This window comes from Leptidea sinapis, chromosome 8 (assembly GCF_905404315.1).
Source record: "Leptidea sinapis chromosome 8, ilLepSina1.1, whole genome shotgun sequence".
Classification (NCBI taxonomy): domain Eukaryota; kingdom Metazoa; phylum Arthropoda; class Insecta; order Lepidoptera; family Pieridae; genus Leptidea; species Leptidea sinapis.
Window position 1 is genome coordinate 6,825,048 of NC_066272.1, and position 26,845 is coordinate 6,851,892.

The following is a 26,845-nucleotide window of genomic DNA, read 5'->3' on the forward strand; positions in this document are numbered from 1 at the left end:
AACCCATGTCGTATCGATCTGGAAACAGCGTTAATCTTTGACGGTTGTTCCTATGCTCAGGTTAAATTTCATCATGGTTCTTTGAAAGTAAGCTTTTGACTATCTTTTCAAGGCCATGTATTAAACAGGCTAATACAATAAACAATAAAATATAGAAATGCAATGTCCAGTAATAAAATTCATCAATAAAGACAAAACTAAAAATATGTGATTCCTACATGCGACCATGAATGACATCCTGCCCCGGGACAGTGTTTTTCTTCTATTGAATGATTCCGGCGCCTGTGTTGTTGACGTGGCCGATTCGATTCTGCAGGGCATGGGCATTTTCATACCAAACGCTGTAGTATCGACTGATGGCAGGTCAGATCCCTGGTTCGATGCTTCAGTTAGAGAGCTGACTTCAAGAAACATGAGTATCGACCTGGGTTGCGGTGCTGGGCACAAAGAATCCAAACTGCAAAGTTCTTAAGAGGATATTTCCTCTTATCCTGAAGTTTAGACTCATTTTTTCTCATTATAGATATATGAGAGTTGCATTTAGACCCTTTTGGGGACTCGCCCAAAACATTCGGTAATAAAAATTTATTCAGTGACGAACGTTTTTAATGTTTAACTTGATACTATATTAATGATTTATTTATCAATCGTACCGCTATTTCTTTATGCAGCAAATCAAGGAACTTACTGCTTACGTATAACCAAACGATAGAATAGGCCTCACCTAAGCTTACCTCCAAAATAGAGCGAACACTTTTCTAAAAGGCGGCAGTCATGAGCTGACGTCAGGATATAAATAAGACACGCGGTATCTATTATTACTCATTTAACAGATTACTTTTCCATTCTTACAATATCCACAATAAAGTGCTCTACATGCCTAAAAACGTATGATTTCTTCCAGGTTGCTTCCTAGATTCCTGAAGGTCTTGCGTGAAAGCAGTCATTATTGTGTCAACGACTATGACAATAAGCGAACACCACGGCACTACGTTCCCAAGAAATGTGGTGAATATGAACAAAATAGTTTTTTTTGTGTTTTAAAATTTAAAATATTTCGTATAGTAAAAAATTTAAAATATATCCGATAACATTGTAGTTTTCCTTTAGATATTTTGATATGAACGATGATATTTCCCAGTATTTTACATTTGAAAGTTTGACGATAGCATATTTGGATCGCTTATATTTTATTTATACGAGAATAGTCTTCGGACTTATCAAGAATTCTTTAAAATAACCTTCATTATTTTACATACTTAATAATTTAGAGTTTCGAAGATGTAACAACCTGATATGCTATGACGAAAAGTTGAATACTAAAATATATCCTTAATATTAAACACGCACAAGCTCACAGAGTTCTGGTTTAGAAATTAAAAAATAATGTATTTTTAATTTTTTTGTATTGATAAATCTAAACTAAGACATTATGTGTTACTCCGAGAAGATGCGATTGACTTACTCTAGGGATTTTGTTAAGGGGAGTACCATTGGTAAGATTTTACTATTATACTTGAAGCGTCAGTGGCGCATTAGGTTCAACCGTTGACTCTTACCACGGAGCCCCGGGTTCAATCCTCGCCTGCCACGTACCAATGTGTTATCGGTTATCAAATCCATATGTACGTTTATTCGACGCTTTAAAGGACGGCAACACTCTTGTCCTTCCCTGGTAGTATAAGCTGCGTTTATCACATATCATCAGGTGGCCCGTATGCTCGTTTGTCTTCTTCTTTCATAAAAAACACCAATTTGTCCTCAATCAGGTTTTCGTTTATGTTGGGGCTTACTTCTTTTAGAAATTTGCCTCTTGGTTTTTTCAATATTTAAACGGGTGCGTACAATTGTATAATTAAAGATGTTCTCATTTATAAATTTTAACTCTGGTTGAGTCTAGTTTTCTCAGAGATTTCTGTGAAAATAAAACGAAGAAAAAGTAACGAAAATGATATAATAATAATAATGAAAATAGATTGGAAGAAGTTTTTGACAACCAAATAAATGTTAAAAGGAGATAATGAAATAGATTTAAATAAAGTAGTGCTTTATTCGTGCAAAATCTGGAAATGTACACGTTAAATAAAAAAAAAACTCACTCAGTTTATGCTAAAGAGGAGAATTCACAGTGTAATCCTACAAAAATCTAAGCAAAATACTAACGATGACATGGTACGAGACTTGAAACTGAAATGGGAATGGCCAAGACACAAATTCCGTCTAGTAGAGAATAGATGGAAAAATGAACTTAATGGAATATAAGAAAATATTGATGTTGGCATTACTAAATAGGTGGGCTAATGACTTAGTAGATATGATAAAAACGCGATAAAAACTTCCAATCGGAGGAAAGAAAAAACAGAAATAAAGAAATAAATCGAAAGAAATAGTGGAGGCCCCGAGAGAGATCCAAGTTACAAAATGAGTAAGAAAATTGAACTTTAAAAATCATATAAAAATCTGTTCTAATCAAATTGGATTAAATGAAGGCTTTGTTAATATCATGCTACTAATTAATGTTTCACTTTTTTTTATAATTAACGCACTTAAGATCCAAAGTAAGGCCGAAACTTGCAAGCCTTTCGACTATCAACAAACGTAGCGTCAATTGTTCGTTGGCCATTAGCCGACAGTTAATAAGTATTAAAAATACACCTAATGATACCTTAAAAATTAAAATGTTAATGAATGATATTTAGTAACCGAATTTCTTTATTGGATGATTAACTATCGCATAATCAATTCACTTAAACTCTATTTCAAAAAGGGTCATTGTTTGGAAACATCAATGAAGTTGCATAGGTACTCAAAAGACTGCATGTTACAAGATAAAATGCATTGGAATCCCTTTTTATAACATATGAATTGTTAGGATCATAAAAAGGAACGAAAATCGCGGCCATTTTAAAATTCACACTTATTCCAAATGCTATTATAATACCTATCAAGTTCCTTCAGAGTCCAAGCTTTCCTAGAATTTATTTCAACTTGATCAATTGGATTAGTTTTGCAACCTGAATATAAAATCACGAAGGGGAAATCAATGCCTTTTTTGCACAGGATTATATTATCTAACAATGTTTGAAAACTATTCTATTTTATTTTTATGACAATAAGGGACGAGACGATGATGGTAATTGATACGCCCTGCCCATTATATTGCAGTGCCAGTCAGGATTATTGAAAAACCTAAAAATTCTGATCGGTACTAAAATTGGATGTAATTCCAGAAAAACGTCCCAAACCACAATCATGTGGAAATTGAGTTAAGAACACAAAACTGGTCACGTGATTCATATTAACGGACTGTCAAAAAGTGGTAGCCCTACTGTCACTCAATTGCACTCTTCCTCTTAAGACATAAGATGCGAACTCCCATTTGCCGAGTAATTTCACTAGCTACGGCGCCCTTCAGACCGAAACACAATAATGCTTACACATAACTGCTTCATGGCAGTAAAAGGCGTCGTTGTGGTACCCATAATCTAGCCGACATACATAATTTGCTGGGACGGGTCGTTCCCTTCCCTAAAATATGGTCGAGGGAGGCGATGGCTGACCCATGCGTCATGCTCGTGAACGGGCGCTGCTTGCGGTGGCAGGATGATCCTGTAGCCGGAAACTCTACCTCATGGTTTTAAATTAAAAAAAAAAAAAATTATAATTGCTTATAAAATGGTCGCTAAATACCTTTATTTATTTTTACCATTACTTATTTGTGTGTGAATTGATGCATCTACTGTACCATGCCTGGTATTATTGTTGATACAGTAGTAGTCGGCCGTGAATGTACTCAATAGCGCTTGTTTTTTACGTATTAATTTACATTTTTTAATTTTTTTTGAGTATTTGTAATTTAAGTATTATTGCTGCATCACTTTACATATATTGTAACTGAAATGATTTGTGAGTGATTGCCACAAAGAGTTTCTTGCCACTTCTTATTATAGCTCAACCCTCAAAGGAGGTGGATATAAAAAGAAAAGTAATTTTCTTGACCTGCCTGAATAAGGTGATTTTGATTAGAATACCCTAAAGGATTGAGCTTTTGATTTTTGTTAGTAAAATATAATATTAATTACAAGTTTAAGCAGAATTGTCAAATTGTAAGTAGAGGTAAAGGTACCAAAGTAAGTATTGCATGATATGTAGGATTATATGGATGTATTAGGATTATTTTATTGTTGTTTGCTGAGTTCTCGTAACAGGTTTCATCATGCTCGCTTAAATGTCACTGCTTGTGGCGGTGACAAGGTACGGGTCGTCCCCTTCCCTAAAATATGGTTGAGGGAGGCGATGACTGGCTCATGCGTCATGCTCGAAAAAAATTAAGAAAGAAACATTTACATCGGTCAATAGCAAATGTATCATCATCATTCAGCCAAAAGACAACCACTGCTGCACTAAAGCCTCCCCCAAACCACTCCACGACGATCGGTCCTGCGCTGCCCCCATGTAACCAATTCCAGCATTTTTGACCAGATCATCGGTCCATGTTGTACCTACCAACATTGGGTTTTTCGGTGCGTAGTCTCCATTCAAGGACTTCCTTCCAACACCCATCTGTCCTTCGAGTTACGTACCCTGCCCACTGGCCACTGCCAGTACAGTTTCGCAAACATACGGGATGTGTCGGTGACTTTGGGTCTTAGATTTACGTCTTCCATGCTCTCAGACATGATAACGATATTGTCTGCGAATCCACGGTGAGTGTCGCAATTGATATGATGAGAAGGGTTTTATCGCCCTTCTCGAAGAACAGTTATAGCAAGTATACTTCTGTGCCATGCTTACCGTGTGTTGTTCTCGAGGGTAACGGAATCGAATAGCTTCTGTAGGACTTTAAGCACAGGAGTATCACCCGCTCTCAGAAATTCGTCTGTAATCCCATCATCGCCCGGCTGTTTTAGGTCCTAATCTTGTACAGGATAACGTTTGGGATATCTTCGGTATAGTTTCGGGTTATTTTGGCCCTAGAGTCTTTAGCATTGTTGATAACAGGTGCCCGCGTGGTCGTATATAGCTGTCCGTAGCACATTCCAATAAACTTACTTCAGAAGCCTCCCGCCTGTCAAATATGGTGACCATGGCAAAACCCTCGAAAACAGCACGACTGGCACTTTAATGTCCCGCCTGTAACTGCGTTAATGTGGACGAGTAGGTATAATAACAGGATCGGGGAAGCTGCTCAAACGGCCGTGTCTAAAAGTTCATAATGGCCAGCCATTAAAAAGAACTGGAAATATTCAAAATAAAAAAAAATATATAAATAACTTAAAAAATAAGAATTTCTAACCCCGATTACACTGCCGGCACCTACATATTGATCGCCGGCAAGCATGCTCTGCACTTGTATCACCGATTTATGGCAAATATATTTTTTCTGCAAAATTTTTTTTAACTTACTTTGAACCGAAGAAATGATTCTTATCGTATTTATGTGTGAATATTATTCATCAAATTAATATCAAGCGAGAATCTCATAAATGTAAATTATAAGTCAAGGTAAAAGTTTGTTATGACAGTTCATAGTTTCCTATCATTTAGGAATTTGTAATTTCCGAGTTGAGAATTTAATTAATTAAACAAGATTTGTTTTAGTTTATCGCAGGGAATCATTGCTGTAATCAATATTATTATTATGATGTCGCTGAGCTAAGCTTATTAAGTAGGTTGATTGGAATATTTTTAAAATAGCTTCTTAATTGAGCCATTGTACATGTCAATTTATTTTCTTACTCCATCTAGCCCGTGCCAGTAAGTTAGCAGATGGAAGAGGCTGATCTGGGAATAATACTGCAGATCGGAGGATTTGTGCCTGTTCTTCGTCCAAGCTCCTGCACTCCGTAAGCTAGAGCCGGGGCACTTCTATATCGCGAGACATATAGCATTCTTCATGCAATAAATCAATATGTACAGTCAAATAAGCGGAAATTGTGTAGTGCAGCGAAAATACCTCATAGTGCCTTCCAGACGAAATAGTTCACATTACTCAATCAACGTAACAATTTCTTTGATTCTTTGTCTATCGAGTGGTTTAATGTGGATGATAGATATGAACATCTAAATATATAGCCATATTTACAATTCACAATTCTGGATTGCCTCCCAGCAGTATTTAAGCACTTTTAAAGACATTTATTGTTTTAATAAATCGGTGCGCAGTAAACCTAAATTAATTATGTTTCCATAATAAACTTTTTGCTAACGATCCATGTATTATATATACTACTACGTACTCATGATTCAGAAACGACAAAAGCAACTGTTAATGTGCCTTATGAAGATAAATTTAGACAAGCAGCCTGCAGTGAATGTGTCATGACTAATGTGTTATATCTCTTATTATTATTTCTGCGTTAGATCTCATGTTATTAGAGTTGTAAGTCTTGAACATTAGTTATATTATAATCACGTCCTATTAATTTTTTTAGTAGATGTAAATTAGTGTAATTTCTTTATGTAGCAGTGGGAGCTACATTGTTTCGTTTTACGTCGTTCTTATTCAGCTTTATAATGAACCAATACCATTATTTCCATTTATATTAAATAATTTAATTAATTCTTATTAAAAACCTTATTAGATTTCAACAAGTATCAGTTCAGATACACAAAATAATTAAATTTTAATAATAATTATCGAATTAAACACCTACAGGGCTTTCATAAAATATATTAACTATGATTTTCAATTAGACTTTTTGTTTGAGAATCGATTGAAATTAAACAAACTTAAAATATTTTAAACCTAGGTATTGAGTGTGCTACATATATAGTTAGCTACAACGAGTATATATTTTGTTTTTTGGATAATATATTTTATATAAAGACTTGGCCAGCTTATTGCGATACAATAATTTCTTTCAAAAAAAATTCCTAGCTTATATTTAGGAGCAACACTTTTGATGAAATCGTTTCCACGAATATTGTAATTTATGAATCCGTAATAATTGTCACTTATATGACGGTTATACGCTGGTTAATAGTTTCCTGTCTATAACATTCCCACGAAAGGCAACTGCGACGATGAGTTTTCTTCTCACCCACTGTGTGAGGGGCGGAAGGAGGGTCAGAGCTCTATACCCTGGCTCTTCTTCTCCCAAAAAGTTAGGAGAGTCTTTGGATAATAATATGTCGGTGCTATTGGCCTGGAACACAACGGTGAGTTTTTTTCTTTTTTTTTTTTTCGTTTTGTCCTTGCTAGTAGCTAGTCAGTCAGTCAGTCCTTTGTCGTATTCAGCTTCTTTTTCTTTAGGTGATTGTTTTCCTCCTCTTCGTTTACGATGTCTCTTGAGTAAGCCTTAATTTTTCTCCTACCCTCTTCATCCGGGGGTCTTGCGTGTAGCGGGTCAATTCCCACCAGATGAAGGTGTGAGGAGGCATCTGGTGAAAGGCAAGTAATTCATAGTATCAGATCATTCATAGATAATTGAGAAACTCTTTCAATTATAAAAAGCACGTTTCTATTAAACGATGTCTTAATATTGATAATTATTGAATTTTTTCGTTCGTTTTAATTCATATCAATTGTTTTATGTAATACGATTCGTAAGATAGATTTTAATATTTTCTAAATTATTACCTAGATACGTAAGGCAGTTAATTTGACCACAGAGTACGGCTGGATACGTATTAACGGTAATACATAAATTTATACATTGTTCTACAAAAATATGCATAGTTATTAGATTTTACTGAATAAATTTGATTAAAGAATACACAGAGGATATAACAGTATGGAAAATAAATGCTTCTGGTCCACCTAATAATAATTCTTCATATAATGATTGTCTAGTCTTATTAATGTGACATATAATTATTCTGGCCATAACTACTGTTACAATTAAAAATAAAGAAAATATTACATTTAACTTAGGAATCTGTCATTTTATTTGATTGTTCATTGAGTTTTCTCAATTTGGCGCCAATACATTGTAGAATATTTTGCGAAATTAAAATGAAGTGGGGTGGTAAAGGGAACCGATTCGCTGTGATAACATTACACAAAGTACGCAAAGCACACATGCTTGGTAGTAGTAAAATGTTTGTGTACCGGGCTATTAATAGGCCTACAATGAGACTATTTGTGCCAGAAATAGATCTAGCGGTCCACATAGTGTTCATTCAAAAACGGTGGCCAATGCAGTAAGGGAAAAAATTCGAAGAAATCCTGTCCGAAAGCAAAAGATTTTATCTCGAGAGATGAAGGTAGCACCTAGAACCATGTCGTGTATTTTAAAAGATGACTTAGAACTTGCAGCCTATAAGAGACGTACTGGTCATTTCTTAACTGATAATTGAAAAAAGAATAGGGTGGTACAATCGAAACAACAACTGAACCGGTACGCAAAGGGAGGTCACAGAAAAAAATTGTTTACGGATGAGATTTTTTTTACAACTGAGCAACATTTTAACAAAATGACCGTATTTATGCTCAAAGCTCTAAGGAAGCTTTTGAATTAGTCGACAGAGTGCAATGTGGGCACTATCCGACTTCAGTGATGGTTTGGTGGGGTATTAGCTATGAACGAGTGACTGAGCTATACTTTTGTGAAAATGGTATCAAAACATCGGCACAAGTGTATCAAGAAACCATTCTTGAGAAGTTAGTGAAGCCCCTTAGCGACATCATGTTCAATAACTAAGAATAGTTCTTCCAGCACCACCCGGTGCCGGGTCATAAAGCTCGGTCTACGCAGTCTTGGTTGGAAACGAACGTTTCGGACTTCATCAGAGCTGAAGATTATGATCAGTTTTAGAGTACGGCTTGCTCTAATGCACCATGCACCATGATAATTCGGAGTCCCTAAAACAATCCGTACGATTGGCAGTGAAGAATTTTCCTATGGAAGGAGTGCGTGCTTCTATTGATAACTGGTAAATCCTCAAAGTTTAAAGGACTGTATTGCAGCCAACCACTTCGAGTGAGCTTTAATTTTAAATAGTTTTAAATTTATGTTTCAAAACAAACACACTGTAAAAGTAATAAATGTTATTTGCAATAGAAATCATTTTTTTTTTGTTTCAGTATTTATGGCATGGCTATGTAGAATCCACTGCAATTGCATTATATACAATTATTTGTGGGCTTGCTTTGTGAGCAATAATTTTGTAATTTGTAGTTATCATGCGTAGGTATGCTATAACATGGTTCGTCATGTTCACTGAGTGCCATTGCTTGTGACGGCGTCGTGTGCCGGGTCGTCACCTTCCCTCAAATATGTGCGAAGGGAACGATGGCTGGTCCATGCCTCAACTCGTGAACAGCACCCTTGCTGCTTCTGGGGCCAGGTCGACCTGTTATAGTTAATATATCAATGTTTTTGTTGAATGCAATTACTAATTACGACAAGACCATCATAATCACGAAGCATCTTTACAAAAACAATTAATTCAAGCTCTAAAGGTTGATGTGTCCACTATACAATAATTTATATTTATACAGTTTATTCTTTATTACTTTTTATGATATTTATATTTGTTGTAAAATACTCTATTTGATTGAAAAGAGAGGCCGTTGAGTTTCTTGTATGTTCTTCTCAAGAGCTCTACTTTTTCCGAACATATTTTAGCATTTTAAAAGAAATATTTGTAGTGACGCTCCAAAAGCGCTTAGTTCAAGCCTAATTGAATAAAGTTTATATGACTTTGACTTGACGAAATAGCTATATTCGCGAGCGTCGGGCTACTATTTGTATCTTATTCTCCAGTCTTTGTTAAATATCACTACGTCATATCAATACGGTACAGTAAGCATCAAATCGAAAACTAATTTGAGATAACCTCTCCACTTCAGCTAAACTTCGATTTCCATTCATAATTACCCAAAGCCCCGTTAGTTGACGAAGTTATCGTAATATTTTACTTTATCAGCCGCAACACATTCGTACCCGTACCGATTGTGGTTGCCAAATATTTGGTCTTTGAAACAATTTTCTAAATGGATTATTGGAATAGAAGCTTACATAATACATTTAGTTACTAATTTTACGATACTGAAGTTCTGTTTATGGGATTGTTATATATTATAATTAAATTAATTTTATATAATACTAGCTGACCCAGCAAATGTCGTATTGCCATATGACATATTAAAAAAAAGGAATCATTAAAATTTTGATACATTTTATTGTATGCGATTGCCATCTTGCAACCCTATTTCGGTTTAGTGGATGGAACAGAATAATATAAAAATCGTGATACAAAAATAGTTGTAGATCGTAGAAGGGCGAAAATTTAAATTTGTATGTATTTTTCAATGTTGAATCAAATAAATAATAAAAATAAAAAAAATTGTCAAAAAATTAAAATAAAAAATTTTTGGGATGAATCACTTATCACTTAGGGGTATGAAAAATAGATAGTAGCCGATTCTCCGAGCTACTGAATATGCATATAAAATTTGGTAAAAATCAGTAAAGCTGTTTTGGAGGAGTAAGGTAACTAACATTGTGACACGAGAATTTTATATATAAGAAGATTAATAAATTAATAGATATTATTAACTACGTGTAAGTTTATTTTTATTTGTTTAATTATTTCACTGATTTTTATTGTTTATTGTTTTTGAATTATTTTTGGTTATTTGATTTTATATTATCGTTAAGGCGACGTCACCAAATGGCCCAACGGTAGACCAGCGCTGGTTTTCAAATCAGCAAACATGTTGTATTGGGATCACTTTGTGACTTATAGAAAATAGCATTGTTTAGTACGTTTAATTATTTGCGTCTTTTGTATTTAAATATACTGTACTTTCACGTCACAAATAAATATTTTTCTTTTTTTTTCATATATTGCTTGAGTTGATGAGGCATCAAAAAATTAAGATATTTCTTTATTAGCTTTCAAATATTTAAAATATGCATATTATCTATTACAATAAAGTAAATAAAGTCACTTAGTATTAGTATTATTGAATAGTGTTTTGGCAAAGTTATGTACACCCTAAATGTAATAAGACTAGTTTGTATATATTAATGGTATATTGAGGCATAAAAGGCATTTATTTTCTCAAAATTGATTCCATGAGAATTCCTTTTGATGTCATTTCTAATATTCTAGATACTACTATCGCTTCGGAAACAAATGGCGCTCTGAGAGAGAAGAAGCGGAGTCTTACGCCTCTCTCCCAGCATTATTTTTTTGCGCTTTTTTAATGGAATATACAATATTGTACTGTAATTTTTAATGCTATAAAATAATGATTATCTAGTTCCAGGCTGTCCGATCACATAGATATTCAGTTGTACAGTAGTAGGATTTTCTTTTTAGATAAATAAATTTATAATACTAGCTTATTATGAAGACTGTGATGTAGTGTAAAATTTGGGAGAGTATCCGTCCAAATCCATTATGTTTTGGAAGGGAATCCAGGACACTGGTGTAAGCCTGGTATTTCAAAATAAGAAAAACTTATCGAGGCAGAGTTCTTCGTGCTCGCTTAAATGTCTCCAGGCGGGTTGTTCTCCCCCAGATTTGGCTGGGGGAGCGACGTTTGTCCATACAGTATGCTCGTAAATGGGCGCTTCTTGGGGTGACATGATGATCCTTCAATACGAATACCCTTTTATTGAAGATTACAATATTGTTCATTCTTATTTCACCTTACTCGTGTAGTTATTTCATTTATTTAAAATGTCTTGCTGCTGATGCACTCTGTACATTTAACTCCAGCCTAGCGCAAACTCTTAGAAAAAAGCGATTCACTCGATTGTATGAAACGTGCAGTCATTGATAGATTGACAGATGACGGCTATAATCTTGTTAAAACGGAGATGGCCGAACCCCTTCGTTTTAAATGCAATTGGTCGCTTTTAAACTTAGCCGGATTATACTTCGTTGTCAATCGTATTACTTTTATTACTGCTATTTCAAACTTATATTAAATCACTGCACGTTACATACTTAATTAAATTTAAATTTTTGCTTAGGTAGTACCGCCTCTTATTGCGTAGTATTTACATCCTCTTTGATTTTACTCAATTGATTTAGTATTTTCTTTGATTAATACGAGTGTTACACATTTAAATAAAACACTTTTTAAAGGATTAATACGTATGTAATGTTTTTACATTCTTACCTTTTCAGAGCACGTTTTCAGCACCACTTAAAAACATTTTTGAATGTTAGAATTAGTGTTTAATTAAAAATTACGTGAATATATCGCACGATTTGGGTCTTAGAAATCACAGTTAGAAATAATCAGTAATAATATATAAATATAATAATAATCTTAATCAGCTGCTCGTAATAAAGGAGAACAGAAGTTGTGAGGCAAACTATAGACATCCGCAAAACCAGGAGTTAATAGTTGCGTAGCCGACCTTTACGTTGGGATCTTTATACTATAAGCTTATAGATCCCTAAATCATACTGATTCTTGAAGACTACAGCCGCGGTTTGATTCGGCGTGGCCACCTACAACAGACATATCACGCTTAAACAAAGATCACAACTCCTATATTGTATGTTTTTTTAATTATTGCTATAAACATTTTCTGGGTAAAGACCTGCTCCAGCTTACTCCATGTATCCCTCTTCAATGATTTTCTTCTCCGTTCTTTACCTGCCGTTCTTATTATTTCATGTACCCATCTGTTTCATGGGCCCTGAGTGGGGCTCCAATAACTAACTTTTATACTGTACGCGTAGTCTTAATATAATATTATGTATTCGAAGATTGTTGGAATCAATAAAAGGCTTATTATAAACATTTTCAATATCAGTTTTTTTAAACGTAGTTTTTTTATTTTTTACTTTCCACAAAGAATATTCAAGGGCAATAGGCAAGAAATTTCAAGTGAAAGGTGCGATTCGTGGCATTATATAATGCTAGACGTTAACATGCCGTAGGTGGAATTTGGCATTTTGATGTAATGTGGTTGAATTCTGCCCGCGGTATCAACCCACACTTCTCTGAGCACCTCGTGATATATGTGGTGAAATACTATATAAAATTATTTAATTACTTACGCATAGACATATATTTATTTCACAGCACACAAATTAATTTACAAAGTTTTATTAAAATTTGTAAATATGTATAATCAAGAATATAATCAAGAATGATGCGAAAATGGACACCACTCAGGGTATGCTGTAGCAAATGTTACAGCGATGGTTTTCAGCGTAGCCCATTACGAGACAAACTCGCGCTGTAGTTTAGAAATGATTAAAAAAAACAGGATAACATATATTTAAACGAAATTACTTATACATAGTAAATACAACATTAAAATTTAAATAAGAAGACAAATTTACCATTATTAAAGTTACAGAATATGCAAAAGATGAAAACAAAATATGATACACAACAAAAAGAACAAACCAATTGCGTAATCGTTGCGATTAAAATATAAAATTAAAATAAAGCCAGATCAGAAAAAAAATATATTTAAATTCAGTTTGCTAAGAAAAGTGGGGACTATTTTGCCACGTATTTGTAAATCTTTTCGATAGTTTACTAAATAGTTTTTGTATTTTAATTTAAAACTTTATTATACTTCTTACTAATAAATAAACGATACTAAATAAAACTCGTGCCATTAATTTCTATCCACAGCTATTTTAAAAATTAACTTCTTGTTTTGTCGTTACAAGTTTATTCACAAAGCCTTGAAATAAATTGTTAATTAAAAAGCTAACTGAATATCGTCCGAAAGATATTTCCCGGAATACCTGAGCAGTAGCTAACATCACATGTCTTACTTACCTTAACAAGGATTCATGTCGGGTCTACGATGAAATTGTAACACCAAAAATACATGCTGCTTCAAATGTAAAGTTATAAAACCTGGAAGACAAAGATATATAAAGTAAGAAGCAAATAATACAACTTCTTCATTATACTGTATCTTTTTTTAATTTAATCTTTTTTATCTTTTTTTAACTTCTTTATTTTTTTTTTAAATCTAGCCCTAAGTATTAAATAAAGGGCTTCTTTTGCAAAATCAATAAAAAGATTTGTTAAACACAATTAATTTTTCCAATAAAAAAAAAGTGTGGTGTCATGGGACATTACGTAGGAACGAAGTACCTTTGGATAATATAGAAGCAACACAATGAAGCAACAAAAAGGTTTTTATTGAGCAAATTAATCGAATCGTTAGAAAGTTCTTACAAATTGACGAACACGACATTTTACCCTACACATAAATTTAACACACCACACGCTGCATTTACTTGGTTTCGACCCGTAAATGCAGGCAAACCAGCGAAAGGCTGAAAAAAATTATAAAAATACAAATAATAATAATAATAATAATATTGACACACTTTTTACACACATTATCATAAACATACATAAATTCATATTAACATACATAAATACATTTAAACATCCATGACTCGGAAACAAACATCCATATTCATCATATAAATGCTTGCACCTACCGGGATTCGAACCCGGGACCTCTAGCTTAGTAGGTAGGATCGCTAACCACTCACACCACCACCATTTTAGATATTTTTATTAGGTATTTATTATTTAGGTATTGAATAAGTCACATCTGCCACCTTAGATCTCGAAATGGATGTCATGTTTGTAATTGACACTCCCGAAAACGTCGAAAATGATACCCATATTGATTTTGTTGAAAAAGTCACATCTCTCAATATAATTCTCTCAAAATAGATTTCATATTCTTAATAAAAACTCAAGAAAACCTCGAAAACGATGAGGTAGATGTTGACTGTAGGGAAGAGTTTCATAAGTGTGGCAGAAGTGAAACTTCAACGGACAAAGTTTAAAAAGAAATATTTCAATGTATCCCGTCAATATTCCAAATAAAAATTAAAAAAATATATTTCCAAGAAAAACATTCAATAAAATGTTTAAATATATTTCAAAAACGACTTCATAGCACTTCCGTTATATGTTTTTGTTACGGATTTAGTTGATTTTTAACCGACTTCAAAAAAGGAGGAGGTTCTCAATTCGTCGGTATGATGTTTTTATGTTTGTTACCTCTGAACTTTCGACTGGGTGAACCGATTTCAATAATTCCTTTTTCATAAAAGTCCTTAAACTTGCTTTAAGTATGGGCGCGACAAATTTACGAATAGCTCGTAATCGCGCCAACCGATTTCAATGATTTTATTGGAAAGGATATACTTCAAAAATAGTTAGGTGAGAGTTTGGTTAGGTTCTGATTATGAGATCCATAACAAAGTAACGGAACTCTTCAATTCTTTGGAGCAATTTTTCAGTACTCAGCCGAATCTTTTTTATGCTATCCGGATATTTGACTCACCTACGTACCTAGTAACGTTGTTATGGTCAAGTAATTGTCGTAGTCGAATATGATGATCAATGAAACTCCTTTACGACTTACAGTAAGGGTAATATGTGGTAGAATATCTGTCTGTTAACAAATGCAATACGCTGCGTTGCAAAATTTAGTAGATTTACACATATTTAGAGAAATTATTAGTTAGTGTACTTCAGATTCACTTAAAACGAAAATTTAAAAAAAAAATAACAAAAGAACAGACTTCAAAAACGCTATTCCAAAATCGATATAATAAGCACTAAAAGTATAAAAATAGTTGCGTATTTTATACAATCTAAGTAAATAATCTTAATAATTCACTATTTAAAAGAGGTTACTTTCAAAATCACAAACCATATTACCAAATACACAGTTGGTATATCGAAATACAAAACAATAATCTTGGGTATAATGTGCAAGACTTGTTGACCCTAATATTTATGTCGTCCCTATAAAATACTAATAAAATTTTATTTTATTAGACTCCGATAGCGTTCTAAGCTACTTTGTACAGTTAAGTTATGAGGGTACGAGCTGAATTGAAGATTTTATCCTTATTGAAACTAGAAAGGGATTAAATCAATTGATCTCATTGTATTATGAGGTATTGAAAATAAGAAGGCTTGAATTTCATTATTTAAAGTAAATGATTACTTATTGTGTTTGTATTTATTAACTGATGCCATCTTTTCATTTTTTACAGAAAACTTCTGAATGAAAAAATAGCGATGAGGCAGACGTCGCCATGTTTGTGTGTTTTACGTAAACAACTATGACGTCACTTAATTGGTATGTACACAACTAAATTATTTTCATCGAAATTTCTGTTCTATAATATGTTAGCTACTGCCTCATCTGCTATAGTATTAACAGGGATTGTAGAAAACATATCCTGGCCACAGCTGGATCTGTAGAGTATCTCTATTCTATGTATAACCTGTTCTTTTTTTCGTGTGGGGTTTGACATACCAACCCGCTAGGGTTTTCGGTGGGACGGTATGCTGGCATACCTACCATACCGCGCCTTTGTAGGAGGGGTCTAGGAACGATACTTTAAAGACATCCGGTGCCCCTCCTAACGCCTGCTCGCAAATGCGCGGGTACCACTTAAACTAACCTAGCTTTTTCAAAGTGTACAAATAAACTAATACGAAATGTTGGATGAAAAATATTTGGAAATGTTCTAACAGCATGTTTTATCACTGTGGAAAGTTAGAACCATCTTGCAATAGTTAATGAAACTTTCCGTGTTGAAATGTTATAGAAAGCTATCAATAATTGCTCTATCGAAGCACTATGACCTATAATAATATACTCAAACGGTAAATTGCTTTTTCTTGTTTGTTACACCACAAGTAAGTTCACACAATGCAAGAGCACAAACCGAAGTGTTAATTGATTACTGCTTATTGATGCCAAAGTGCAGATTGCACTCTTCAATATATCAAGCCAGTGGCAGTTTGTCAAGTCAACAACTTGAAACCGATGCTGCAATAGTTTGATTACAGAAACCATAAGGTTTAGTTACTTTTGAGCGCTAAATAATACCTATTTAATTTATATTTGGAGATAGTTTTTTCGTATCGAAGTGTACCTATAAGCACCCAGTTTACCAGTGGGAGGCTCCTTTGCACTGGAAGCCGGCTAGATTATGGGTACCACAACGGCACCTATTTGTGCCGTGAAGCAATAATGTGTAAACATTACTGTGTTTCGGTCTGAAGGGCGCCGTAGCTAGTGAAATAACTGGGCAAATGAGACTTAATATCTTATCAAGGTGACGAGCGCAATTGTAGTGCCGCTCAGAAATTTTGGGTTTTTCAAGAATCCTGAGCGGCATTGCATTGTAAGACAGGACGTATCAATTACCATCAGCTGAACGTTCTGCTCGCCTCGCGCCTTGTATTCATAAAAAAAAGATGTGTATACTTAGTATGTATCAATAAGGCTAGTGGAATTAAACATTATACTTTCATAACTGGTTTTAATTATTAAATTACACTATTTAACTTTTGTATGATAAGTATTAGAAAAAAAGACTTCTAATGCAATATTGGCTACACGTGGGATGGAAATTTAACAAACGTTAAACACCAGTGTTTTACATTAAACTTTAAAGTAATGAAGTTTACTTTTCAAAAACATTTTTATAACCAAGCTCACGTGTTTTAATTGATAGAATGTGACATAAAAAATTGCATGTTTAAATGTATTGTATATTTATTTCCCTTCATAAGTAAAGTCATATAACCAGTTGTGATAGTGGTAGTGCCATATTGCACACTGAGGGACACAACCGAATTGGGTCAGTATATCCTGGAAAAGTACCACTCTCACACTTAAAGTCCAAGTGAAATAGCTGCTTTGCCGCTGTGTTTCGTTCGGTCCGTGGGCTATCTGAAGGAACGCCCGCAAAGACAAATTACTTTTAATAATGTGGACGATACTAAAAGGTATGTATCTTAAGCCAGCCGTTCAAATTCTCTCGGGACAGCTGGGAGGCGAACTTGAACAAAAATCTGTCTGAAATCAAGACTATGTTATGCAGGCTTGAGGAGATTTTTATAGCAGATTTATTGCAATAAATGATAATAAATCAAGATAAATTCTGCGTTTTCAAGAACTTTATGCCATTCCAACATGTCCTGTTAATCCTGAAAATATAAACCTGTACTAAAACTGCGATAGTCTAAGGCTTTTAAAAATTTATTTTATAACAGTTAAGCTATGTCAATAAGTTAGAATCAACACTACTTGACGAAGCAAGTATTTTAAATGGTAAAATGCTTCTCATTCCTCTTCCTTGTAGATTATTGATCCCAATCCTTTCTTCTCCTTCAATAAAAATAAAATATTTATTATCAACTCGTTCCCTCACAAGACATCTATACGATGTAGCGTTGAATGGTATCAGATACTCGTAATAAAATAAAAGTTTATTTGAATTTTATAGGAGAAACATCAATGTAAGGGTCGACAAGCCTTGCACATAACGCCCAATATATAATTACTGTGGGTTTAGAAAAGTCCGTCTTGATATTGTATATATCTAGTCTAGCCATAAGTTCTGATTAAACTAAATATATTGAATTTAAATTTATGAACTTTGTCTATGGGAAACTTAGTCATTGGTTTTCAAAAGATTTCTTAAACGACTTAATGTTCTAAAACTGAGCTGTTTTTTAGTCCACGGGAACTGATCTGGGCTAGACGAGGGTCAGATTTTGGCTCTTATAACTTCAGAAATATTACGCAATTGAAAATAATTGTTTAAAAAATGTTTGTGTGGTGAAGGTATATACTAAGGTACTATAACATAAATATTTTTCTTAATGATACCACAGATTGGTAATAGACCAACTGCTCTCAGGCTTCAAAATAATAAATTTTACTGTACGATTTTACATTGTAACCATATTTTTATATAAAAAAAAGATGGCGGTGAGTTTGTTGCGCCCGTTCTTCTCAGGTCTTTGCGAATGGGTGGTAGTTTTTGGCTTCCAATAAGTGATATTATATCCCATTTTGAATTAAAATATTTGATTTGACCTCCAGCCAAGCTTGTGTAGTTTGAGCCTTGTGAGACCATGTGCACTCAGCTGTTTATGATACTTTTCTAAAAATCTTTTTGAGAGGTACCAGAACATGATCTTAGTCAGTCACAAGTCATCACTCCATTTTCACATAACTGAAATTTTGTGCCTCCTTGATAAGACCTCCCCCACCAAGCCATGACTGTCGCACGATATTATACCATGTTTCACTTTTCCGGAGACTTGAGAAGCTTCTATATAGCTATGAGCGTACACTTTGTCATTTTTAACCGACTTCAAAAAGGAGGAGGTTCTCAATTCGATCGGTATTTTTTTATGTATGTACACCGATTACTCTGTTCTATGATCCGATTAAAGTAATTCTTTAGTTCGATGCGGAATAGATGCTATAAACTAAAAGTACTAATACAAAACACTACGTTTAAAAAAACCGTCTTCAAAAACTGAAAAGTATGAAATAACTCAAAATGTTATGTAATACTACTGTATAAAATTAAATTTTTAACGTATTTTTTTTATTATTCTTTTGTAGTACTCTTCAATTGTGAACATTTTTTCGTCAGTGAAATGGATATCTCCGTACTTTTTAACCGCGTATCGAAAAGCATTTTTATGGATCCACTCGCTGTAGGTATGGATTTATATATGGACGATAAACGCCAAGTTTTAGGTCTACCTTCATGATACATATCAAAGAGTGGGAATCCTCATTTCATGTGATAATTATTTTGATGCTTCTTTGAACACATTGGGCACTTTTTAGTATATTATTGAAAGTAAGCTTTGAAAATAATTTGAAATTAATAATTAAATTGATTTCAAACAATATGTTTCAACTTAGATATTAAAAGTTCTAAGTATTCATTTCTATCGGGAGTCTCTACAACTGCCATTTTTATATTTATTTCGGCTAATTTTAATAGCTAATATACTTTTAAGTTTTAACAGCATGCGGCGATCCCGACCTTTTCTAGGCTTTAGAGGTGGTTGAGAGTGTCCAGGAGGACCAACACCTAACATCTGTATCAAAGTTCACAATTATTCCCTTATTACCAGTTGCTCGTGTTTCCAATAATTGAGATCGAAAATTATACATCAACAGCAGAAATAGCGAGAGATCCTAGACTTAGTGTACGCAAGCGTAGCATTCGTGTTGGTTTGGAAGATATTGAAGAGAGAAGGACTTCATCATATACCAGTACCAGTGGGAGGTTCCTTTGCACAGGATGCCGGTTAGATTATAGGTACCACAACGGCACCTATTTCTGCCGTTAAGCAGTAATGTGTTAGCATTATTGTGATTCGGTCTGAAGGGCGCCGTAGCTAGTGAAATTACTGGGCAAATGAGAATTAACGACTTACGTCTCAAGGTGACGAGCGCAATTGTAGTGCCGCTCAGAATTTTTGGATTATTCAAGAATCCTGAGCGGCACTGCATTGTACTGGGCAGCGAGAATCAATTACCATCAGCTGAACGTGCTACTCGTCTCGTCCCTTATTTTCATAAAAAATATATCAGAAAAGAGTCTGTCTAGATGATATTCTAAAATCATTGCGCAAGATAAACCTACATAATTTCATAAATTAATTCAGTGATTTGAATACAAAACCCTTTTTTATTATATCGTAAGCAAATTTTGATGAGTCAATGGAGTTTCACATTGTTTAGGTACATAACGATGTAATGAAATTTTACGTTATTACTGAACTCGTTACCGCATAACACGATGCAATAGAAAGCTTATTAGCAATATGAAATTCCTTCATGTATCATCAAACGTGATTATATTACACAACGTCAGACAATTTTATTTGAAAACTAGCTGACTGAAACGTTGTATTGCCGATATTAAAATCGCGATTCAAAAGTAACTGTTGATCGTAGATGGGTGAAAATTTGAAGTTGTATGTATTTTTTAATGCTGACTTCATAACCAAACAAATTTAAAAAGTGTCAAAATATTAAAAAAAATTTGGCGTGGACCACCCCTAACATTTAGGGCGATGAAAAATAGATGTTGTCCGATTCTCAGACCTACCCAATATGCACTCAAAATTTCATGAGAATCGGTCAAGCCGTTTCGAAGGACTTTAACTACAAACACCGCGACATGAGAATTTTATATATTAGATAACAAATAGTTAAAAAAAAAACTAAAAAACATGCTTTTTGTGTAAATAAATAGAAAAGATTTCCTACTTTTTAGTTTGGTTTATATATATAAGCGTGTTTTTTTTAGTTTTTTTAAACTATTATTTGCATTGTTGAAATAAAAATATCTATATAAATCGGTTAAAGATTGGTGCGAATTTTCAAATCAAATTAATGTATTGTCATCGGTCCTCGATAAATATACCAAGTTTGAACGAAATCTGGCCGTTTAAAGTGTGTTATAATCGCGCTCAAATGAGTTGGTTACAAACATACATACAGGTGAAGCTAATAAAAAGCGTGTATTAAGCGGAATTTGAAACTGTTTCTAGTTTCAAAGCACTCAATGGTCCTTTGGATTCAATACGTTGAGAAACATCCTAAATAGAAAACAGCTGAATGAAAAGATTGTGTTTTTGTACAATATAAAGAAACCATATCCTATTTACCCTGGTCCTGTACGGCTGCTAATATTTTCTTTACACTTATGAAAGAAACTGAACGACTACGGGTTATATTACCAACTCTTGTAGAGTTCATTGAATATTCGTTAGTATGAAATCTACATTTAAACTATAATATAAACCGGAACCGGAACTTTTTCGATTAACATGCTTCACGCATTTATTTAATCTTTCTGAATATATTTCTTCTTTTGTAAAATTTATGATATTATATGTGTATAATAGTCAGTAATGGTCTATTTATAAAATACTAGCTGTCCCGGCAAACGTTGTTTTGCCATATAAAGTATAATTCACGCGATAGTTTTATACATAAAAGCCTATGTGTTATTCTGGTGTGTAAGCTATATTATTGTAAAGTTTCATCAAAATCCATTCAGTAGTTTTTGCGTTAAAGAAGTTCAAACATACATCCAGACATACAAACTTTCACATTTATTATATTAATAGGATTTGTTTATTATAACTTAAAGGCGGTTGTTGCCTGCCTTTATGTGGTATAAAGTTTAAAGGCAGAGGTACAGGCAATAACATTTACATGTCGATTTCTTTATTAGATATTTATTCCATATTTGATACTTTCTTTATTTTTATTTATATTTTAATTACCTACCTAAAGCGCAGGTCCGGCCACACATGGAGTATTGCTGTCATCTCTGGTCTGGCGCACCCCAGTATCAGCTCGATCTATTTGGCCGCGTGCAACGCAGAGCAGCTCGAATTGTCGTGGACCCAGTGCTCTGTGAACGGCTGGATCACTTGGCGTTGCGTAGAGACGTCACGTCATTGTGTGTCTTCTACCGCATTTATCACGGTGAGTGTTCCGAGGAGCTGTTTAACTTAATTCCTGCCGCCGAATTCCACCTTCGCACGACACGCCACAAGTTAGGATATTATCTCCACCATCTGGATGTGTGGATCTCCACAGTGCAGTTTTCAAGGAGCTTTCTTCCACGTTCTACTTAGCTGTGGAATGAGCTTCCTTATGCGGAGTTTCCGGGACGATACGACATGGGTACCTTCAAAAAAGCGCACACACCTTTTTAAAGGCCGGCAACGCTCTTGTGATTCCTCTGGTGTTGCAAGAGAATGTGGGTGGCGGTGATCACTTAAAACCAGGTGACCCGTACGCTCGTTTGTCCTCCTATTCCATAAAAAAATTGTTCAAATTGTTATTATATGTCGTGACAAAAACTGAAGTGAAAACTATTATTATACAAATTTTAGTTATCACAAAATATACTTCAGCATTTATTGAAGCAGTCATAGGTCTCATGGCTGACTATATCGTTTAATAAATCTATGTTACAACATGAAATAACCTGAAGTGATTTCAATTAATGTACTTGTCGAATTCAATACAATAGAAGCTTAGGTAGGTTAGGTAGTGTGTTTTCACAGCGTGTGAACAGTCAACGACCACTTTACTTTTTTTTTCTTGTAATGGCTCTAACGTTTTCTTTATGAAAGAAACTGATCCATTTGTTGAGCGTAAGAAAACGTATTTTAGTACGCTTTTGGCATCTATAGTTTGATAAATTGTTACAATCTAGACAACAATATACATAATGTTAACTATGATAAATGTGTTTGTTTGGTATTTGATTACGTAAGTACTAAGTAATAAAACCGTATTTGTTCTATTTTGCTTGCTATAAAAAACCTTTCTTATCTATAGATGATCTATGGGTGAAATGAAATAAAAATGCATACAACAAATTCAGATTTTTTTTTTTTATTTTTTATTTGTATTCTATTTGGAAAACTTACAGCTAGGTTATTAACAAGTAGGTACTGTAGTAAGGCAAAGGCATTAAGTACTGTAGGCTAATTACAAATTTTCAGTAATAGTTATACTAATAAGATGAAAAATCAAAACAAAAGAATTAAATTCAAGTCGACAGGAAAGTAACATTTAAAATAAATTAGATGATTAGGTACATATTATAATAGTAATAAATAGTGATTTTATCACACGTATGTTATTAAATAATTTATTATTATGAAAAAAAGGTAGTGTTTATAAGCTTGGTTATTCAGGCACGTTTGAAAAATGTATCATTTAAAAGTTTCTTAACTATTATAACATCTGCATGCTCGTAACATCTAAATAATGTTAAGTTATTGTTATATTATTATAAATGTAAAACATGTTTTACTCCTCCATATTGATGGACAATGTATGATGAATATATAAATTTCTATGATACTTGCAATTATGTAGTCACATAGATTAAAATCTAAAGGTCAATTTGTTTATTTAGTATTAATTCTTATAATTTATTACAATTAATACTAAATTGTTGAAATTGTATGAATTAGAATAGATGTGAACAATTTGCACTGTGTTTTTGGCTGAGCGCACTCTTTGTTCATATAATACTGGAAATTCTTTTAAGGAGCTGTTCAGTCGACTCCTTAATTAAGAATTTATTTCACAACTTCATACTTTTCCGTTCCTCTTTGTGTTGTGTACAATGAAAACTATTATCAATTGAAATCCTTTATTCTTACAGAAACGCTTTGGATAAAAAATGAATTGCGTGAGTGTTTTTATATCCTCGTTTACTGACCACAGATTATATTGTGTCGTTTCTGACCTACTAGGGACTTCGTTAAATACAAAATTCATTTCAGCTCTAACAATGTACAATACTCTAGCTAGGCCCTGATGTGCTTCACTGCGGTATATTCTGGATTATTATAAGTGCATTAAATTATTCTTATAACCTTTGGGCAAACCTATCTTTAAATTTATTCTACAAAAATGAAATAATAATAACATATAATCGTTACAAATTCTGTGATTGTTGTGAAATATATACAGCGTGGGGTGCTTTTAGAATATTTTCAAAATGAATTTATTTTTACAGATATTGATCTGTCAATAAAATATAACAACTAACATCAAATACCCCAAAAACTTTGCTATAAAAAAATAATATATTCTTTTTGATAATCACACTATTTTGTTCTTAACCGACTTCAAAAAGAAGGAGGTTCTCAATTTGTCAGTATGTTTTTTTCTATGTATGCCACCGATTCCAAAAATAACAATAATCGTAACTAGAATTAGATTAATTAATTAGATTGTATAAAAATACGCAATTATTTTTACACATTTTAGTGCAAATTATATCTCATGTTTTAGAATAGTGTTTTTGAAGTCGGTTGTTTTTTGTTAATTTTTTTTATCATCACTAGAAAAGACTAATATTATACGATATGAAAAGTAAAGAATTAGGGAATCAAATCAGGCTTTACATTTAGATATCATCTTATCATTATTCAGACATCTTAAAATATGTAACACCCCAGAATGATCTGATAAAATGAAATGAATTATTTATATCGGTATCAAAGGTTGAGAATTGAATAAGTGTTGGATATGGCAATGTTCCCATCAATATGATCAATATTACTTTACGGTTCTCCCTTGAGATTGAAAAATTAAATGGTGCGGAACAATCATGGCGGTTTACAAAAATCGATGGATTCCATTTTCGACAGAAGTAATGTGCGTTTTAATGGAACCTCTTAAATAAAACGATCTTTCAGCTCTAATATTCATTTATTTCATAACCACTGATCTTTTTATCTGGTACTTAACTTTTTAATATCGCCATTGTTATGGATGTTTGTTTCCGAGTCATGGATGTTTAAATGTATTTATGTATGTTAATATGTATGTTTATATGAATTTATGTATGTTTAAGTAAGTATATTGTATTAAATATATCGTTGTCTTGTAACCCATAACACAGGCTATATTATATGCTTAACTTGGGGCAATATAATTTGTGTAAAAAGTGTGTCAATGTTATTATTATTATTGTTCCTTCACGCTGTATATGGAATGATCGAGCAACCAACTGTGGCGACTGACTAGATTCATAATAATATTTTATACAATCTACTTTATTTTTAACCAACTTCAAATGAGGAGGTTCTCAATTCGTCAGTATGTTTTTTTTTTATGTTACCTTAGAACTTTCGACTGGGTGAAACGATTTTGATAATTATTTTTTTATTTCATAGCTGGTGCTTCCCGTGTCAGCCAAAATAGGTTTGTAACTACATACATATAGCTTTTTAGTTGTAGGTGAGGTGTGCTTGAGTCGCACGCGCGACGTTAGGAGGCGAGAGGCGAGAGCGGGTTGCAGCCGAAGGACACCGATTCCAAAAACAAGAATAATCGTAACTAGAATTAGATTAATTAATTAGATTGTATAAATTATATCTATTGTTTTTGAATAATGTTTATAAAGTCGGTTGTATTTTTTATTTTTTTTTTATTATTTATCTTTATATTTAATTATATATATACCGTGGTCATTTATTCTAACATATTTAGTTATAAACAAGTTAATGAAGGCTGACGCAATAGTTTTTAGTTCAGTAAAGTGAGTACATCATCACCAGCCAGAAGACGTCCACTCCTGGACACAGGCCTCCCTCCAAATATCTCCACGACGATAGCAAGTACATACCTACATTGAATAGTTCGGCACAGGATGCCGGCTAGATTATGGGTACCACAACGGCGCCTATTTCTGCCGTGTAGCAGTAATGTTTAAGCATTATTGTATTTCGATCTGAAGGGCGCCGTAGGTAGTGAAATTACTGGGCAAATGAAACTTTACATCTTATACCTCAAGGAGACGAGCGCAATTGTAGGGTCGCTCAGAATTTTTGGGGATTTTCAAGAATCGTTCGCGTATCAATTACTATCAGCTGAACGTCCTGCTCGTCGTTAAGATAATACAGTTAGAAATAAGAAATAAACCAGACTGTAAGCAGAGACATAACGAAAGATAAAGAAACACTATTTTTTTAGTACCAGCTTCAAACATGTACAATATTTTTAAAATAATGTAACTAAATCTTTTTGTTAGTCTACAGGCACCACCCGCACGCCTGGTGGCCCGAAACTTAGGGGATAAACGACGAGAACATTAAGAAGAACGAGAGTCTTGTTCCAGACTTCAGTGAATCAAGCTTCTGAGGATGCCTCGTGTAGAGAAAAACACGGGTCAAATTGATATGTTATAATATTATTATGTAACTTAAATTGATAAGTGTATTACTAACAGATTTTTTATTTTTTATTATTATTTTTGTTGAAAATAATAAAAGTAAATAATATATACATACTTTTATTATTTTCATTGGCAATGCTTATGGTAGCAGTAGACTTATAAATATATAAATATTTAATTCTCGAAGTCTGTGTCACGGTGTCAAGAGAATACCATCGTTGAGAAGTAAAATTACTAACATAATGCTGACTAGACACAATTTTGGTTCTGTAATATCCATAATATTGTTAATAGTTTTAAGATTTCTGTATTTTTGAACCAAATAAACCTTTTACTTATTAATTATTAATATTAATTGGTTTCA

The 26,845-nt window shown here is 33.4% G+C and overlaps 1 long non-coding RNA gene across 1 annotated transcript in view; it reads left to right on the forward strand.

The window, feature by feature from the left end:
- The window catches only part of LOC126965822 (uncharacterized), a 330,781-nt gene extending 304,313 nt beyond the window's left edge, over positions 1–26,468 (forward strand). The window contains exons 2-3 of the long non-coding RNA XR_007729612.1: positions 22,067–22,256; positions 26,338–26,468. This is a non-coding gene — a long non-coding RNA (uncharacterized LOC126965822). The remainder of the gene's footprint in view (positions 1–22,066; positions 22,257–26,337) is intronic.
- Positions 26,469–26,845: the final 377 nt, after the last annotated feature.